The following is a 13,536-nucleotide window of genomic DNA, read 5'->3' as shown; positions in this document are numbered from 1 at the left end:
ATGATATTCTCCAGATCCATCCATTTCCCTAAGAATTTCATAAATTTATTGTTTTTAATAGCTGAGTGCTATTCCATTTTGTAGATGTACCACAATTTCTGTATCCTCTCCTCTGTTGAGGGACATCAGGGTTGTTTCCAGGTTCTGGCTATTATAAATAAGGCTGCTATGAACATGGTGGAGCATGTGTCCTTGTTACATGTTGCAGTATTTTTTGGGTATATGCCCAGGAGTGGTATAGCCGGGTCCTCAGGTAGTACTATGTCCAATTTCCGGGGGAACCGCCAAACTGATTTTTCTAGTATATATTTTTTAAAAAATTACCAATCACTGAAGTTATGAAAGCTTTGGATAAAAGAATCACAAATCTAAGCCTAGCAGTGGTGGTACATGCCTTTAATCCCAGCACTTGGGAGGAAGAGGCAAGCGGATTTCTGAGTTCCAGGCCAGCATGGTGTACAGAGTGAGTTCCAGGACAGCCAGGGCTTCACAGAGAAACCCTGTCTTGTAAAAACAAACAAGCAAACAATAACAACAACAAAGCACAGGTCTTTCAATGCAATAAGTGTGCCTACCATCCATTTGTTTTCTTTTCACTATAATTCTATGATTTTACAGAGCCTATGTATAAATGAGTTCACCTTATATTTATTACTGAATTAAGCCTTTGGAATATTTTAGAATTATAAACTGTTTTCTTTGGACTGTTCTTAGTGGATAAAGCTGACTGTAAAAAACACATTTCAAAATGTCAGATGCCACATGGCTTAAGATTTGCTAATGATAAATAATAGATTAAATCAATCACTGGACATATATCATCTTAAAACTGAAATATTTGCATTGACTCTGCTTTTTACTATCCAGGTCACATCAATAACTCCTGACAGCAGCTATAATCACTTGACATATAGGTGCTCTGTACTCTTCCCTAGTACAAAATCTGTATCCATCATTTGCATTTTAAGTTGGCAGCCTATTATTTGGCCAATGTATTCAATTTCAAAGAACATTTATTGAATCAACACATGTAAAAATCCTTTGATTAAATTAATGGGCATTGTATATTCATTGCCAAAAATATATTCTCAAGTAAAACATACACTATGATCATCGCTGACTATTCATAATTGTGCAATGAACCATCTTGTACAATAAACAACCTCCATAGTTCTTATTTAGAGAAACTTTAAAACATTCAGTCTAGTAATTACATTGAATAATAGCTTAATTTAAATTGTAAAAGATCTCTAGGGTGTTATTTATTTCATTTCTACTGTGTGATAACTTTCACACAGAAAGAGGCTAAATATACTCATGAATCTCTGTGGACAATACAGAATTAATATTGAAAATAAATCTATTTTACTCTACATTTCTTCAAAACACATGAAGTGAATACCATATTCTGATTTATTCCAGCCTCCACTCCACATTCACAGAGTCTCTTTTCTTGGGTCTTGTAACATAAAAATTTTATCTAGCTTAGAATGCTTTAAATATGAATGCTGTCTCTAATATAATTATACCTGATCAGGAGGATGTTCCCATTTTTGTGGGTACCTGGTCTGTTTATCACTATGGTATTTGGTACTCTTTCTTATTGAATTGTATATAACTTTTATCTGGTGATTTTGGTATCTGCAAATGACTAGTTATTTTTGTGGACACCACTTGAGAGAAGAGCATGGGATTTGGATCTAATCAATGAGTCCCCTTTGAATTCAGCAACTGTTCAAAATGGACCACTGTTAAAGCTTCCTTGATTTCATTAACATTGTGAACTTAAACAATTTGCAAATATTCCAATGGCACTGACCATCTCTGAGTCAGTCAACATATTAGTAACAGTAATGGATATACTACACATATAGAGGAAGAGGAGCTTATTAACTCGATTGGAAATTAAAAGAGTTGTAGTGCTTTTAAAGCAAGTCTTGATGATTCTCATACAGTTTACAGACTCTTACAATAAGATCCCTGTTGTTTATCAACAGAGTTATAATTTATTTATAATTAATCAAGATAGCTTTTGTCTTTGTAAATTTTCTACTGCATGACCAAGACAGAATATAAAAGCATTTATTCGTGACATATATACATATCTAACAATAAAAAGAAAAAAAGTGCATTGGGAATGGTAGAAGACATTTGAACCTCAACTTTCACCCATTAGTAACACATCTGCCATAATAAAATATGCTACTAATGCAGGACCAAGTGCTCCAATATACGAACCTATAGGAGCAAAACTCATTGTCAACAAGTAAACAGAAAGCCAAACTAGTCCATCAGCACCAGAACATATTTCATAAAAAGAGATGAGCTATAAGACATGCATAGGACCAATGAGTTTTTACTGCTAAGTTAAAGAAGGAAGTCTGGAAATGTTACATAGAGTTTGATTCCAAATGGAAAAAATTTGGAAAGCTAAAAGCCTCTTTAGAGTGTCTATAGCTATATCCACAAAAATGTCTCTAGGTGCACAAAGATCAGTGTAAAGAGGGAAAGGGTGATACCATAGAATGCAGAATTTTTGGCATGGTCAAACAATCATTAAAATGATAACTCCATGATACCATGTATTTCTCAAAATGATGCACTACAACAAAATGTCTAAGTTACAGGCATTTAATAAATGCACATCAATTCTTATTTATCCACATTAGAAATGTACCACAATCAACAGGAATAACTAGAAGGGGAATGGTGGGGAACATATATTTTCTGTTCAGTTTCTGATCTTAGCTAAAATTTACACTAAATATAATTTATATTAATTTGCAAAATGATCAAATGAATTATAATTTCCTGTTGTTTAGGGTTGAAAGTCATATTAAATATTACTTTGGAGGTGCTATGTAGGGAAGACCTTTCTATGCAAAGGATAATGCAATGTAAACTGAGATGAATAATAGGAAGAGAGAGAGAAAGAAATGGAATCACATCTTTTCTGGCTTCTTGAGAACAACTTAGCTTGGATTCAGGACTATCCAAAGTTTTTCAACTATAGGTCATGCAACACCTCCGACTTAGGCTAAGCTAGCCTTTCTGCTACTTGATGGGTCTACAGAGACTGATAGTGTGATTCTATTTATAGGATATGGTAAAAACTCATACACTATTTTTCAAGTGAGGAAGGAAACAATTTTCAAACAATACTGTTTACAGAACCTGCAGAAATTCAGTTAAAGATAGTGAAACACAGTCTTAGCTGAGCAACGTTTATAAGTCTGGGTAACAGAGGTCCAGGATATCAACAGAATTCCCTCAGCAGTAACTTCGGAATGGATTCAGACCAGAGCTTTCATATAAATGAGCAGGAAGACTCACATACTTAAAGGGAAACTTCTCTATTTACTGAGCATCTTTTGAAGTGGATTTCCTTGCTTGTTTATTTGTTTGCAGGTTTGTTTTATTTAAACTCAGATGCTTGATGAAGACAAAGTTTGAACACCACTATGTTTAAAGCCTGTATAGGTCCTAGTATAGGAGTGAGCTCTGCTCAACTCCAAGAAAAACTTCCAAAAGAACAACTGCCAAGCAGAATTTGGCACATGGAAATAATATAGAAATGGATTTATTGGGACTTTATTGTTATAACAGATAAATTGACTGAGTCAGAATGATCTGCCAAAATTTCCCACAATAAGAGTCAGCATATGCTAATGTAGGAAGGAGCCTGACATGTGACAGATCAATGTTTATGTTGTAATATAGCAGATAATGGGAGGGAGGTAGCATGTCTATACTATGTAAATGTTACTAGGTCCATATATACAGTGTATGTAGACATGTACATGATAGTAAAGGTCAAGTGACATTCAGTAATTTTCCCTTGCAGCAGAATTATGATATTATGAAGATTATTTCAGGAAACTTTTCAAGTCACCAGGTTTTTTTTTTAAATAGTCTTTAGTATTATAGAATAAGCATATAGGTGAGTAGTACCCCTGGAAGTAATTGAAGGATCTCACTGATATCTAACCACTTCTGATAAAATAGGTCATCAGTTATTACAGGTAGATACTTTCATTTTAATACTCTAACCATAAACATTTCTCTTAGAAATGCCAAAGTCATCTTGGTCCAATCAGATTCTGAGGTAACACTGCATGGTGGATATGTATGTGAACATACATTCCACATGTATTCAGCATGCACATGCATGTGTATGGTACTGAGGATTGAATTTAGACTCTCACCCATGTTATGTAAGTACTTTACCACTGAACTACATTCACAGGCCTATTTATTCTCTTAATTTTCAGTTTCCAAAGATGATTAATCCAATTTACAAAGAAGTGTTTGCAGTAATAAGAAACATGGAATGTGATTTTTATGAGCATATTGAAAGGGTCTCAGGAAGTTCCTCACTCTGGTTTTAAATTTGTGAGCCCCCTTTCATAATCTTAGAAGCTGTGAGGATAGTATAGCCCTACCAGCAATGACTTACAAGCTTTCTTGAAGTCACCATTTCTTGCCAAGCATTTCTTCTAGTCAACTTGTGGCAATTTAATTTTTTATTACTTGTTTTTCAGATTCCTTCCTTCCCTATAGAACTGTGACTTTCTGACATTTTCCATTTCCGCTGAAAGACTGGCATATGTCTGTGATAATGTAGCCATAGTGATGACACATATAATATTCTTTTATTGTTCTATCACACTGTACTTCTTAAAGACTTTGGAATATTGTAGTCCATTTTAGGAACTACATATTGCTTAAGATTTTTTTTTTTTTTAAAAAAAAGACTGGCATCTCAAAGGTGACCTAAGGATGTCTGACTCAAATAACTGCCTTTTTAGCAGGTACATGGGCAATTCTGCCAACTGGGATTCCTGCTGCTAATGTGGTTTCCCATATTGTTGTGTGGGAAGCCATCGTGACATCAGCCCCTACACCACCGTTCAAATAGCAGCTCTCTCACACACCTACTCTCCACAGATCATCACGGACAGCTTCCCTCTCTCCTATTTGTATAAAAAAAGGGAAGCAGATGAACTGTGTTATTTGAGGGGGCGGAGATAAAAATTTCCCAGCTATTTCTTGCACACAGAAACCATGGAAAAGGTTTCCAAAAAGATTTGAAGCAGAAATGAACACTCTTGGATTTAGATCTTGCCCATGCTGCTTCTTCAGGCATGTCTTCCCTTTCATTTCAGAGTTCTGGCAAATGTGTCAAGCAAAGATGATTAATCCAATTTATGAAGAAGTGTTTGCAGTAATAAGAAACATGGAATGTGATTTTTATGAGCATATTGAATTTTTTTTTATGTCAACAGCATTGAAGATAAAGCTAAGTAAAGCCAGTTAAAACTTTACTTGCTTTTTAATTAGTTATATTTAAGGACTGAAGTAGTTTGGAAAGAACATTGCCTTCAGAGCAAAGCTTTTGGTAGGCTGAGTTGGTTAAAAGCTTCTACTCAATGAACATCTTTGTATGGTTTTGAGCATGCTTGTTTACCATATGCCTAACAAACACTGCCACTACTGTTAACTTTTCAAGTCTACCTTTGCTTTTTACGTAATCATTTGCAAGTTAAGAAGTTCTTACAGAGTCCTGTAAAGTACCTGGAAACAGTAACTTCTTCTCACAACTACCAATACAGGACTCTGTTCACATGTGTGCACTCACAATCATTTTTTTAAAGACAGATACTGATATGCTTCTCATTAGGTGAGCATGATAGCATGTGTTTTTCAAAACAAAGTATCTAGACAGGGACATGGGCTCATGTCATAACTGAATGATGCACATGACTGCTTTCTCAAGGGGAACAGATACAGCCAGGTTGGGAATAAGTAAACCAAGACAATTCATAAGCAGGTATTGGGTGAGGGAAAAATACTGAAGCCCTGAGGGCCAGCAGAAAGAATGGAAATTGGCAACTTCAGGAGGCAGGAAGTTGGGGAGACACTCTAGAATGTACCAGAGACCTGGGTGATAGAGCCCCTCTGGACTCAAAGGGAAGGACCTTAGATGAAATGCCCTACTTTGTGGAGAGGGAACTAGTAGAGTCCCTCTCCAGCAGAAAGACAGGGCATCAAGTGAGGTATGGGGTGGTCATCCCATAGTCAAAACTGTGACTATAATTGTTCTTGTCTGAAAGACTTACAGTGATGGAAATAGAGAGGAACCTGAGGAAAAGAAGGTCCAGTGACAGGCTCAAAGTGAGATGTAGCTCAAGGGGAGGCCCTGAAGCCTGACATCATTACTGAGGCTATGAAGCGCTCACAAAAAGGGACCTATCATGACTGCCCTTTGAAAGACCAAATAAGCAGCTGAGTCATATGCAGATATTTGCACCAAAGCAATGGACAGAAGTTGCTGAACCCTGTGGTTGAAATAGAGGAAAGCTGGAAGAAGCTGAGGAGAAGGGTGAGCCTGTAGGAGGACCAGGACTCTCAACCTGAACCCCAAAGATCTCTCAAACACTGGACCACCAACCAGGCAGCATATACCAGCTGACGTGAAGCCCCCAACATATATACAACAGAGTACAGCTGGGTCTGGATCAGTCAGAGAAGATGCACCTAACCCTCAAGAGACTGGAGGCCCCAGGGAGTTTAGAGGTCTGGTGGGGTGGGGGCGGGGAGTGGAACACACTCATGGAGACAGGGGCAGGGAGGATACATGGGATGTGGAACAGTCAGAGGGTGTACTGGGGGGGGGATAAAATATGGAGCTTAAAATAAGTAAATAAATAAATAAAAGATAAAAAAGAAAGTTGAATGTCTTAAAAACTTTTTGAAAAGTTTCCTATGAGCAAAATTACATTAGGACAAATAAAGTGTGTGTGTGTGTGTATGTGTGTGTGTGTTTGTGTACATGTGTGTGTGTTTATGTGTTTGTGTTATATACCTACAGAATGTTTTTACTGTCTTAAAAATTGTGTGCTTCATGTATTCATCCCTTGATCACTCCAAAGCCTTTTCAGCCAATGCTTATTTTACTTCCTCAATAGCGTGAGATATTTTATTTAGCCTACTAAAGAATCTCTTTTGGATAAAGGGGAAAAGCAGTTTCTAGATTTTAAATGGATGGTTCATTGTGGATTCTTTAAGTAACCCAGGCTAAACCTGGAATGCATGGTCTTATGGCATTACCCTCCTGAGTGCTAGAATATCAGGTGTGTATGTACCACCATACTTAAATCAGAGTTTTCATTTCAGGGATATTTTTTTCTTGTTCCAAATGCCATATTGATATGTTCATTGCATTTTGAACTATTTAAATAATTTATTTTAAATTTGTGTGGTTCACTTCATAAAAATCTAGCTGCAGCCTGATTCGGGTTGAGGTATCCAGTGCCCACATGGGATTTTCTCTCATATAAAGAATCTAATTTTTTGCTATATTTGTCCTCATTCATATTCAGTGACATTAAGCTTATTGTATAAATCACAGATACTAGAAATAGTTCTTAATAGAACCAGCTACATTGATTTAGTGTACATCTACTAATTCATATTGAATTGTCACACTATGTTATAAGGCAAATCATGTGAGATGCAAAACAGACATAGCATATACTTTGTTTTGTTCTTAAATATTTTAGAAGATGGTACAGAAGAGGCCCTGTGTATAAGAGCAACTCTTGATACATTATATATCACATAGTTGTACAAAAAAATAACTAACTCTAAGCACTCAAAATGCACCTAAGACAGGTGTGATGAGTGAACAGGGCCACAAGAGATGACTCGGTGGCTAAGAGCACATACTGTTCATTCTTCCAGATATCTGAGTTTATTTTCTAGTACCTATATTGAATATCCTACAAAGGTCTATATCTCCAGTTCCAAGGATATCTGAGCCCTCTGGTCTCTGTGGTAACCTTCATTCATGTGCACAATCCCTCACACAAATACATAGTTAAAAATAATCAAAATAAACCTTATAAAGAAGATATTCAATACTAAATCTTAAACAGGGTTAATAATGAATGTATTTTCATTTGATGTCATTTTTAATGTAGAAATAAGGCTTTAGAGGTTAAATAATTTGTTCACATTTATGACTGAAGATATTTATTTGGTCCAAAGGGCCTGATTTAATAGTGCCTCTAAATTTGGAATTATATTGAATATAGCCTAATAGTTTGATCTTTAATTCTATTTTATCAGCATGCTATATGTAATTCTTACCTGGACCTTTACTCATTAAAGTCCCTCTGTGTGGCTCAAATAGAGAGGCATAAGACATAGGTAAGATTCATTTGCCTATCTGTTGTATGCCTATCAGCTCTAGAATAGGACCATCTGGGATAAGACCTAGTTACTCCAGTTATTGGCTGAACTAGTTACTTAATGTAATTGAGTATGTATTTTCTGATCCAGACAATGGGAAATGTACTGCTACCCTCTTAGAGATGCATGTAGCTTCAGTTATGATAAGATATAAGGCACGGAAGGTTCAAGAAATCACAGTCATCACCATTAACTTACCCTCTTAATTATAGACACTATATTCATGAATATATGACCTAGAGTGGAACATTCATTATAATATTAGTCCTTCAGGAAGCCTACTGGCCTCCATTGTGTTCCTTCTTCTCTAAAATGAAAAAAGACTGAAAGATATTGTTATACACACCTAAATTTCATAGATCTAAGTTATATATTTTCCAAGGTCCATGCTTAGGGTTTTAATTGTATAACATCCAGTAAAATCTATGAGAAAGAATTGAGTGTCTAAGTAATGAAAAATATACATATAATGGAATGAATAAGATATATCCCTCAGTACTGAATGGTTCAAGGGTCTCTATGAAGATCAATCAAATTTCTGTGTCAATGGCTATGAAGAGCATTCTTCTTTGGAAAGGCTACACCAAGAGTACAACAAGAAATATAAAGACATTGTTTACTGTTTTGAGAAGAATACTCATGAAAACAAAAATGGAGACTATTTTCAGCCCAAAATGATGTTTTCACAAAACTCTAAAATATAAATGCAGTCAATATAATACTTCTGCCTATAAAATACAGATTAGATGCATAGTCATTGTTAACAAATTATGGTTACATGCAAATTGAAATGAGGAAAAAAAGTCAATCTGTGTTTCAATGTGGTGAGGATAATATTTCAGGTCACAACAAAATATATTTAATCAGTTTGTATGATCACTTTCCCCTTGATTTGAGAATGTCATATTCAGATGTAACAGAGACAAGGCAGACAACACATATCCACAAGAAAATAAGGACAAGAGCTTGGCTTTGTTGGTTTGCCTCTTTTAGTAAAATCTTGGGTTATATTCTAAAGTTGCCTCTAACTGTGTGTGATGTGAAGGTGTTGTCTCATGTGTTGCTCTGCTATAGATGCCTGGGGCTGTACGGTAGTTAGTTAAAAGGAGGCAATGCATAATTGTGAGATATTTTATTATAGGAAAGAGCAAATAGGCTGGACATGACCATGGAGAGAAAGAGAGAAAGGACAAGAGATAGTAGGGAGGAGAGTAAAAGAGAACAAAAGAGGAAGAGAGAGAGGAGACCAAGAAAAAGAAAAGGGAGAGAGAAGAAGAAGGCAAGAGAGATGACAAAGAGCAAGAGAGAGAGGAGGGGGCAAACTGCCCCTTATATAATGTGAGGCAGGGCTATTTGTCTGTGGGATGGGGCATGCCTGGCTGTGGTCAGACGACTGGGGATAGGGTCCAGCTAGAATTCTGGGAGCTTGGGGCATTATCTATATGACAAAACACACATCTCCTGTGGGTGAGGGCTGTGAGAGGTTGTGACTGAAACAGGATCCAGGGTCCTAGGAGGTGTGGCCGAACTCCTTCCATTCCTAGCAGGCAGAAATTATCTCCCACTGGAGCTCTGGTGCTCCAGACTTATTACTTTACTGAGCCCAGGTTGCCTGAATAGACCACTGCCCTACATGAAGGAAATTAAATAGTGGTTCAGAAAAATACCACCATATTGAATAGTAAGTAGTTAAATAGTGCATATGTGTATATTCTGTCTTAAAAGAACCAGCTCACTTATTCCTTTTTGCATAGATTTTCTCTCTAGTGTAAAATTACTTAACACAGCACCATTTTTAGATTGAGGTACTAGATTCTACCCTCATTCAACTATCTTCAGGACTGAAGCCTCAATTTTCTCAACCTGAAGTTATTTCTTAAGTAAAAGTGCTGGGAACTGAAGAGATGGTTCAGTGGTTAAGAACAATTGTTATTCTTGCAGAGGGCATGCATTAGTTCACATCACACATGCCAGGAGGCTCAAAACTGCTTACAGCTCCAGCTGCAGGAAACTGAAGCCTTCCTCTGGCCTCTGTGAACACCTATATGTACATACTATGCACACAAACACACACACTTACATACATACACACACACACAGATCTTAAAACAATGTTTAACATGAATTATTACAGTATACCTATGTATTTATACACACACACATTTATACACATGCATATATATACTTAAGTACACACAAACATATATTTATACACACACATATTCACATTTAGGTATGCATATATAATGTGTCTTTATGGATGTATACATATGCATAAAATTTCCTAAAACCTTATTACAGAACAATTAGTTTAAAATTATTTGTTCTCAATAGCTCTGACTTCACAGACTTTGAATTTTTTTGCACACTAGACTTTTTATAAACATTTATTGAAATGATTTGTCTATTTCCTGATTCAAATATGGAAAGTGAATATACATACATGCATACATACACATATATATTAAGTCTGGACTAGGTCCCATCATTTGTTTCTCAAAACATCAGTTGCAGGATAAAAGCTTGTTAAGTAAAAGCTGAGGATGACAAGAATCACTTAATCACTTCAAATCCTGTAAAACAAAAGCAATAAGCAATCTAGTGCAGAGAGATCTTTTAATTGCCTTCAACAAGATTACATCTGATTATGCATTTCTGTTATGTTTACTTTAGATGCCTGAAGCAGACGTGAAGATAGAATTAGATATCCAAGAATTAAATTCTAGTAAATGCCCTAGTGAGAGATAATAATAAGGGACTCAAGAAAGCCTAGGAGTGTGAAGATATGAAGAGGGTGAGTCTTTTAGGGAGTGACATGGAAAGTGCTTGGAAGTACTGCTGCATGATGTGAAGATGACTCAGAGAAGCTGTGGGAAGTCCTGGCATTCAGTCAATAGTAAGTTTCAACTGCTTTGGAAATCCTGTGGTGTTCATGTCTCCTGTGGAATAATAAGATGTGAGATGTGGCCTTGGCATACTCTGGGCAATAGATTAGAGAACACAGTATCGTGGGGTTTTTATCATGTTCCTGTAGTGGAATTTGGCCAGATGCAGATTCATGGTGGAGAAGTATTTCTCATAGTGTGTAAAATACTGGATCTTTTACTGGTGTTAATTACTTTGGCCACCATCCACATGCTGCTAATATGATTCACAGTCAAAGTATACCAAGCAGAAGTCCCTGCTATTAAGCCTTCTAAAGTCCACTCTATATATTGCTGGCATCACCTTCTTGGTAATCATCAGAGATGGCTATTTTGTCATGTGCTAAGAATAATCAAAAGGACACATTCAAGAAATACACTTGCTGATTCACATACTGTTTCCCAACACCTTATTAGTCACTACAAGTTCAGAGAATGGCACTGCCATATACCCTCTGGCTTGAACTAAAACCTCTAAAATCATCTTTGATTCTTTTCTTTTATACACATTACATCTGATACATGAGCAAATTGTGTCATTTTTTCATTAATGGTATCTCAAAGCTAGTAATCTATTCCTTATCACATATTCTTCTAAATCTTTATAAAAATTTCTCCAATATATCTCAAGGTTTCTTTCTTTATATAAAACATATTTTTCTTTGAGTAAATAGAAAAATAACTCCCAGTTCTTTTCATTTGATAAAAAGTAATTGTACACCAGCAAAAATGTATAAAAACTGGTTTCCTTTAATTCTAAAGATTAAAAGATAATCAATGATTGAAATGAGCAGTCTGTTAGTGTCTTTTATATAGGCCATATATTCTACCATTTTACTGCTATAAAATGAGAAAATATTTTCCACAATGTTATTTATGCTTTTCTAGTTAACACTAGATCTATGGTGCTGTTTATGTGCAGAATTTCTGATTTGAGATTTTGCTTTTGAAAAATGTAAGAGTCAATAATAGAAATGTCTCCTAATTAACACTTTCAGAGTAAATCATTGGAGAGTATGGGATTGTTAATGAGGAAAAGAAGATGACATTTGAGAGCCCAAATGAAGAGATGGTGAATTCTGGATGGTGTTGAGAGAAAAATGTCATCTGTAGGTTAATAGACCACTGAAAAGATAGAGATTAACATTGCAGAATCCACAGGAGTAAGAATGCGATCAAACTGTAATAAAGACAGAGGGAACAAAATTACAATGGAGCAGTCAAATGGATGTGCTTTATAGCAATAACTGTGAAAGGTTTGGTAATGAAAAAAAGCAGAAATAGTCAGAAGCTGCTAAATAAAGGGAAATACACCATATTAAGTAGTGCAAGTTATGGGATGATGACTTCTATAGCAATCTGTAAAAGGGTTGAAGAATGCTTAAACAAAGCCAGATATATATGAACAAAATTAAGGCCAGAAAACTTATTTTCTGGTTAATAGGAAGGTTCACATTTCAAGTGTAATATTACTATATCATGTAATTTGTTTAGTGGCACTTTTTGTTTCTGTGATAAAACACTGAACTAAACCAACTTGGAGAGGAAAGAGTTCATTTCAGTCTACAAGTTATGATCCATATTCAAGGGAAGGCAGGGCAAGATGTCAATGGAGAAATTTAGAAGCCAGAATTGAAGCAGAGATTATGAAGGAACACTGCTTACTGGCTTGCTTTCAGGATTTCACTCAGTTAACATTCTTATAGGCCCATCTACCTAGGCTTAGTGCCAGCCACAATGATCTCTGACAATTCTCCTACATCTATCCCCCATGAAGAAAATGCCCCATAAAATTGTCCACATGCAAATCTGTTGTAGACAATTCCTTAATAAGGATTACCTTTACCAGGTGACTCTAGTTTATGTAATGTTGATAAAGACTAACCAGTACATAATCTAAGTTACTATTATTTATTTTTTAATTAAGTAATATATTTAGATTCCTCTCCCTCTTCTAGTTCCAGTCCCTCCATCTCATCTCCCCTCCCTGACATACTCCCTTCCTCTATCTTCCCTTTCTTCTCAGAAAAAGGGAAGCTCCCCATGGATATCAGCCTTCCTTGGCATATCAAATAGCAGTAGAACTAAGCATATGTTCTCTTTTTGTGACTAGTCAAGGCAGCCCAGTTAGCAGAAAGGGATCCAAAGGTGGGCAACAAAGTCAGATACAGCTCCTGCTCCTGTTCCTGCCCCTGCTCCTGCTATTAAGAATCCCACAGAAAGACTAAGCTGCTACATATGTGCAAAGGGCCTAGATCTGTCACATGTATGCTGTCTGTTTGGTGGTTAAATCTTTGTGGGCCCCTATATGCAAGATTAGTTGATTTTGTGTGTTTTCTTTTTTTTTTTTTTTTTTTTT

This window comes from Mastomys coucha, unplaced genomic scaffold, assembly GCF_008632895.1.
Source record: "Mastomys coucha isolate ucsf_1 unplaced genomic scaffold, UCSF_Mcou_1 pScaffold20, whole genome shotgun sequence".
NCBI lineage: Eukaryota > Metazoa > Chordata > Mammalia > Rodentia > Muridae > Mastomys > Mastomys coucha.
Note: the sequence above shows the minus strand (reverse complement) of the source record.